Below are 8112 nucleotides of genomic sequence, written 5' to 3'. Positions count from 1 at the left end.
TTTGACATGGTGCCCCAAGCCATACTGCTGTGCCGCCTGGAGGAGGCAGGAATCACTGGTCCGGCTCTGGAGTGGCTTGCCTCTTTTCTTCATGAGGGGTCGTTCGTGGCAACAGTCCCTCCATATGCCTCAGGTGTACACCCCATCAAACAAGAGCTGCCATAGGGTTCCCCCCCAACCCTTGCTATTCAATCTTTACATCCAACCCCTGGCCACAGTAGCTAAGAGCAGAGGACTGACCATGGTCTCCTACGCCGATGATACACAGTTGGTGGTGGCGCTCTCGAATAACACTGAGCGGGACGCCCTCAAGTTTCAGCAGCAGTTGCCGAATGGATGACCACCAACTGTCTCCAGCTGAATGCCAGCAAGTCGGAGGTACTGCTGGTGGGCAAGGCCATGGTCAGTGAAGTGTACGCTGGTGGCCCTCAAGCCTTGATAGTGCCCCCCTCACCCAGCAGGTTGTGAAAATTCTAGGGGTGCGGATAGACTCATCTCTCAACTTCCGAGCCCAAACCAAAAAAGTGGCAGGGACCTGCTTTGGACTACTTCGGGGGCTTCGACCCCTATTGGGTTTCTTCGATGCACCCACACGACAGATCATCATTCAGGCGTCTGTAATGTCAAGACTGGCCTATGCCTGCTCTCTGTATCTAGGGTCCAATACGGCTGAAATTCTGAGGCTACAAAGGGCACCGAACGCAGCAGCAAGGACCCTGCTAGGTCTGCGCAGGTCCTGCCCAGTTTCCAACGCCATCCAGCGCCTTCACTGGTTGCCTGTAGCCAGGCGAATTGAATTCAAGGCTTTATGCATTGCCTTCAAAGCCTTGAAACTGTCTTCCCCTAACATCTTGGCCAGCCTCCTCCTGCCTTATGTTCCCTCATGCCGACTTCGCTCACAGAGTCAACACCTGGTAGTGGTCCCCCGAACACAGAAAGTCTGCGCTGGAGGCCGCTCTTTTCTCAGCAGATCGGCCCTCCTCTTAATGCACTTCCAGCTCACATCTGTGGCCTTAACAACTATCTAGAATTCAGGAAGGCCATTAAAACTCACCTCTTCCCGGCACCATAGTCCTTACCGCAGTTCCACACTTACATGTCAGTTGCTCTGCTGTCAATGCCGGGACGCCCCTTCGCTGGGGCAGCTGTTGCGCTTTACAAGTTGTGGTAACATAACATAACTGTTGGACAGGCCTCGTGGCATGCCCGTCCCCTCCCCGCATGGCGGGTCGCGGACCCCTGCTACCCCTGTTCCCCGGACAAGAGCAACCCCTGCAACCCACCGGGTCAACCCACGGCCCTGCCCCGACGGAACCTTGGCTCCTGAACACCACAATCTCAGCGGGCCCGGGTCCCTTCCAGAACCCCTGTCTCCGGTCCAGCCGCCATTTTGGACACTACACGACCAGGCCTCGTGGCCTCGGGTCGACCTCGGCCTCGGGCCCGGCCAGGCCCCGACATCGAGGCACCACCATCCACCCAGGGGGTAGAGAGACCACTTGGCAGGTCAATGGGGGAAGGAGTGTCAATGGCTCCCCTCTGCCAGGTTTCGATCGTCCCCAGCCTCCCTGGGCGCTGGCTCCACCCCCCTGCTGGGTGTCTGGACTCCCTCATCCCGGACCTCCTGACCTCCAAGTGCGAGGGTCCGGACATCAAAGGGCGCCAGACCTATAACTGGGGCAGCTCCAGAGCAGGAAGGCAGTTGTATCCTGGAGTCGAGAGACACCGAGACAAACTCATCCTTGAAGGCCTGCTGGCGCTGCCGCGGCTCATCCTCGCCATAAACCATCTTGAAGGCCTGCTGGCGCTGCCGCGGCCCCTCCTCGTCGTGAACCATCTTGAAGGCCTGCTGGCACTGCCGCGGCCCCTCCTTGCGAACCCGCCAGCTCGAGGATTGTGAGCTCCACCCCTGCTACACCCGTACCGGATCGGTACTCAGACTGTCCCGCTACCCCTTTCCCCAAAGAGACTAGAATTGACGGGATCCTCGTATCCTGGTCCTGCTGTATCGTCAAGTTACCTTGCCTAAGAATACCTATAAAAGTATACGTAACCTATCTTGGTGTGGTGTCCGTCTGTGGGGGGGAAGTTACTCGTCCGTAAGATTACCGGAGAGGGCCCTCGCCAGGAGGCCTCTCCCCCTTTACTCGGCCGACCCTCCAGGTCCCCGTCTAACAATAACCATATTTCCGAGCTGTCATGAAAGAAAATTAAACTCTATTAATGTCACGGCGGCGAGGATTTTCCGACCCTACGTACAGCTAATTCTGCACCCACTCAAGAAGGAGAATGGAAGCTCATTGAGGATAGGTACCTTTCTTTAGTACCGAGCGATCTTTACAAATCTGCTCCCATTCTATTGATGATTGTAAGAAATACTTTGAGCAATGTGGACGATTCTACGGTGGCACAGGGTCAACAAATTACGTGACTCACAAGGGGTTTTCCTTTCAAGCTCAGATCAGCAACATTATTACCAGTGGAGGAATGACAAAGGAGAGGGGATTTTGCACAAATAAAGAGGAAGTGCTTCGCCTTGTGCCTGTTTTACTTGGAAAGCAGGGACTGTTTTTTTCTGAGCATGGCACTCATTGGATAATACGAAGAGAGGAATGCATACTCCTTACATCTGTGCCCTTAATAGGATAGAAACCTTTATGCACAATAGCTAAGAAATCTCAGGTCTTTCTATTAGGGTTCGTTAAAAGGTCCTTTGCCCATGATGATAAGCAGTTGTCTCCAGCCGTTCATAATGTCATAGCCTGGTCATTCCCAGAACTTTTCATCTTTAGTCGAGGATTGTTCAGTTCAGTACATCTTTATCTCGATGGGTAAAAACCATCATAAAAATACATAATACAAATCCACATTCAACAATTTACATTGTATTTCTGAACTTTACAATATTACATTTTTAAAAATTTAAAATATTATTAACATTAATTAAAAGGGACAGAGCATTTAATTCATTTCATCCTACATCAACCCCTGGTATTTCTTAATTTGACAACAATTTTTAAAAAACTCATGATAGAACACAGAGTACGCATATCAGTTGCTGTTTGCAAGAATGATAAAGCAGATTTAGCATGGTACATTTTTGACTCCTTTAAAATATCCACAAGAAATCTTCGGCCCGGGATTCTATAAAAAGAACATAATAGTACAAAATGAAGGGTGTCCTGCGGAGACCTATTGTCGCAGCCGCAGGCACCCTTCTGCTCAATTGTTAAAGTAAAACCAGATGGGTAAGCTAAAATGTTAGGTAACAAATTGAGCCTAAAACGACACATTAAAAACCTCTCTTGTTGGCTATGCATTAAAAGAAGATATGGTTCCATACCCATTTCTTTACTCACAAGAGAGTGCGCTACTACAGATGTTTTATTAGAGTCAAGTTGTTTCCTGCTATAATCATATTTGTCCAGTAGCTGCTTGTGGATGCGATATTTGCAAGAGATATCAATCATTGATGGGTCAGTAAATAATATTTGGTGGTCAATAGACTCTAGGGTTTCTTTAATGTATTTAAGCCATGGGATTTGTAACCACCTATCTCTCCGGAGGCAATCTTCCATAATCTGTCTAGTTAGTTCGGCGTTTGGATTTACCCAGATTCGAAGCCAGGTCAGGATTGGTCTCACTTTAATCAGGGCAGAAATATACGGGGTACCAAGCTCCTTATGTGTGATTGCTGCCGGGATGCTCTGTGGTAACTTTAGCAATTTCTTTAGGAATTTATCTTTCTCTGCTTGTATCTGGTGTACATCCCTAAAGCCCCACACCTCTGCCCCGTACATGGCTTTAGAAGTGCTGACCACTCTATACAACGTCATTACTTGTTCAGGGGACCAACGACCCAGCCTACGCGCAAAGTTTAAAATGGCACCATTCGCTGAAACAAGTTTCCTGCACCTTTCCTCCATCAATGGGGCAAACCTGATATTTTCATCAAACAAGAGACCCAAATATGAAAAAGTGTTTACAGTATCCAAAACGTGTGTTCCTATTTTAAACACAAATCTCTTGGGCAGTTTTTTCCCTGCCACCATGATAAAGGACTTAGTCAGGTTTACTGAGAGATCTAGATTCTCCATGAACCTAACAAAGCCACGAGGATTGTATGCAACATTTCTCTAACATGTTTACTTGTCTTCCACTTCTTCGCGCATATATACTCCTCGATGCTGATGTTATTCCTTCAGGACCTCTTCTCTAAGTCCTCCTCCTTTACTGAAATATTATATATTTTTCCCAACTAAGTTATGTGGCAGGGTTATTGCTCCCACTCAGAGAATCTGTTTGTTTGTCGCCTCCTACAATGACTTCATCTTGTCATCCAACTCATCCGTGTCCCTTTGCATGTCAGCTTCACAGAAACTTTCAATTTATAATTCACTCTCACACTGTTGCACCAACTGTGTGACACAACAAAATTAAAACCTTAATGGAGGAGATTGATTCACGTACCTTTCCCCTGGTAGAGACCACTTCAGCACCTAGTATTATTTGACACAGGGAGCTCTCCACTTTCTTCCCTGATACTTCTGCAACCTCCTTTTGAGGTGACTAGATCTGGTTAGCTGAACAACGTCAATCCTGTAACAAATTTCAAACATCTGAATCTCTAAGTTGGTCCAGTGCCTCTGCCATTACTCCCCACTCAGTTGTTAATGGTATGGTTCCTGCCGCTCTTAAAGACACCACAGCGAATCCCTTGTTCTGGAAGCCAGGAGCAGATTCCTTGGTTTAAAAAAGTTATTGCCGATATTGTTACTTTCTTTTGCTCTTAGCTGGTGTAAAAGTTTGTAGCAAAACCACTTTCCCAAGGACACTAGGGCATGATTTTGGCCATCACACAATACAGAGACAGTGCTTCTCCCTGTTATGGATGAGCTGAAATAGGAGCAGGAGCCAACGCTTTGTTCTCATTAGATCTCTCTGCTGTTGTCCCACAGTTGAGTACTCCAACTTGGTGAACCAGGTTGAGGCTTTGGGCATCGGGTGATAGGTCCTAAAGAGGTTCATATCATTCTTTACAGGCTGAACATGTATCTCCAGATTGGGCAACTTTCCGTCCAACACATTGCATGCAATTCCAGAGTGACTTGTGGATCCTCAATCTCGCCCCATTTGTTCATCAGCTATGTAATCCCGCTTGCTGAAGCTTTACTTGAGAAAGGTGTTAGATCATTTTGAGGTGTTACATGTGAGTGTGCAGATCTGTTCCCGCCCTGTGCCCACCCTGTGTGTAGGTATCTCGGAGTAGTTGATGCCTGTGAATGGCTTGGACGAAGCCTAACCTTTCACTACAAAATGTATGGAAGGGATTTGTGTGTGCGAGACAGTGTGTATGTGTTTGTTTGTGATTGGTTGTCTTGGGTGGATACATTATATATGAGCATGTAAACGACTGATCCGTCTGATTACTTATTTCCAGTGTGTAGGTCTTTGTGCCTGGGGATGAATTGTGTTTCACATATGTGTCTGTGCACTGCAGAGCACAATGCCTGTGTAATTGTGCAGCATTGAAGATGTGGTTAAGAGATATCTGGTTTGTTACATTAATCCATTTATAAATGAGGTGTGAGGCTGTACAAGTGAGAGTTGGAGTTTGTGTCACATCTGTGAGTACACAATTGAATGGACTTTTAAAAGAGCAATTTGTTTTGTGTGCTTGTTTGTTGCAAACATTTGGCGTGTGTGTTGCAAGCCTTTTGCCAAAGACAAGCCTGTCTGCTCCCAGGCACACCTGGCCGCCACCGCTGGGACCAGAAGTAAGATAGTATACTCAATATTTCTCATATTCTGCATAAGATCTAAAGTCTTTCAGGTACACAGATTTTAGAATCTCCCCCATGTTTGTCTCGTTTTTAGAGGCAAATGGCATGTATGCCAGGCACACATAGAGTAATCTAGTACTAAACAGCCCTCATTTCGGACCAACAAACAATAAACCTCTTCTACATCCTCAGATTGAGGAGTCGTAAAAAGCGGCTTTACTAAACCCACCCTCCCTAGGCAAAGATGAGGTGGAAATACTCAAATTATTAGAATCTTCTTAGCCGGATATCCTGTTCTCAACTGATTGTCAGAGGGATCTACTCCAGATCTCCAGAAGCCATACCCGAAGATGACCAAAAGAGAACGAGCTCAGAGAAAGGAGGTGAGATAGCAGTAATTATTCACCAGTGGATCCACACATCTCTTTTACAAATTACTCAAACTGAAGAGGTAGATCTGCTTTCCTTTCTCAAGTTTTGAGTTCATGAAGACAACTCGGTCCCTAAAGATAATGAATTTTCTGATTTAATGATGTTGAATTTACACCAACATATTACATGCTCAGATCACATAAAATGAAATCCCTTAGATCTGATCTGGGCGTATAATTCGAATTGACGGAATATAATCATCCTTCCTTGCATTCAGTCCAATCAGTATTTGATCAGCGTTTGTATTCCGGTAGATCTTTCTAACTTGATCCACAAGCAGGAAATGAAACCATACACACAAGGCGATACATTAATACAGAGCCAGTGTTATCAACACTTTCAAACCCCTCCCCCCTCTTCCCATCAATTGAAGACATTCTTTCTAAGGACAAATAATCCACTCTGTGGCTTAGACGTGCTAGTGACCCACACCCCTCAAATCCAACAGCGTGTTATAAACGGCACCAGTGCCCTGGTACAAGCCAGAGTTAAAGGAGGCGAAACCTGCATTGCGTCGACACTGGCGGGAAAGGGATGATGAAGAGAGCAAAATCACATTTTAAATTGAGCTTGAGGAATATAAAGGCAAACCTGTTCCATGCAAAGTCCTCTTAATAGGCAAATAATAAAAAAAAAAATTGATATCCTGAATGATTAGTCGCCCCCAGATGAAATGAGAACTTCCCTGACTCCTATCGAGGCATTCTGTGACAATCTAAATACTTGACAAAAATATTCTTTAAAGATAGTATAAACAATTACAGCAGCAGTAGTTCTGAAGTTGAGTCTGATAAGAACTCTACTCTCCTTATCCTTGTTTGAAGAAATGAACAGGCTTCATGAATTTGTGATCAAGGTCAAATTCGGGTCACCAACTGACCCTTGCCCTCCAGCAGTCATGGAATCTCTGACCTCATCAATCAATCAATCAGCATTTATAAGGTGCACCCCAAGGATATCTGGGCGCTGAGGGTGCTGCGTCTCCGTCGAAAAGCGAGGTCTTGAGCAATCCCCTGCAGAGCGTTTTCATTAATCAGCAGCTCAAGCTGTCGTTCCAAGCGCGTTTCAAAATGCTGTAGAGCTCACAATACTGAAAAACCAGGGAGAAGTCCCGGATATAACCAAGAATTATAGGGCAATACCTCTGCTCCCTTAACCTGCAAAAACTATTGATCAGAGAACTGTCTTCCAGAGGTTCCAGGCTTTATAACTACACCAGCTCTCAGATAATTCTTATCAATGGAATGTCAGCCTCACAACTCCAGGTTCAAAATATGATGCAATTTGATGATTACTTCATGAGGTTGAATCAACGAAAACTGAATATTGATATAACTGAGATTGTAATTCTAAAGAATAAGACCAATCTTTGGAACCAACTTTACTCTCCAACAAAAATGAGATTGTTACCGGAGATTAACCCCCCAGAGCTAAAAGCCTCTGAGTGATAATCAATAGCAATCTTAGCAAGAGCCAGCAGGCTGGAGCAGTAGGATCTAAATGCAGATTTATACTGAAACTACTTAAGAGAATAACCCCACTCCTCCCACTTAAGGCAAGAAAAGCAATAGTGGTGGCCGCAGTCCTATCTAGATCTCATCATGCCAACCGAGTATATGTAAGAATACCCAGTATCACCATTCATAGACAACAAGTTATTCACAGCGACGCAGCTTGTTTACTACATCATCTTCAGAGGTGGGCACACGCCACACCTATATTGAAATAACAAATCCACTCTAAGACCCTCTGCCTCAGCCCTAAATGGTTGAGAGGTCTAGCCCCTCATTGCAAACCAGGCGGAAATGCATACACCCGTACAAAACCAGAGATCGCCTCACTTGAATTTACTTTCTATTCCAAAATTACAGAGGATCAGATCAGGTGGACGCAGCTT

Source organism: Lissotriton vulgaris, unplaced genomic scaffold (assembly GCF_964263255.1).
Source record: "Lissotriton vulgaris unplaced genomic scaffold, aLisVul1.2 SCAFFOLD_2042, whole genome shotgun sequence".
NCBI lineage: Eukaryota > Metazoa > Chordata > Amphibia > Caudata > Salamandridae > Lissotriton > Lissotriton vulgaris.
The sequence above is the reverse complement of the archived record's forward strand: the minus strand, read 5'-3'. Positions refer to the sequence as shown.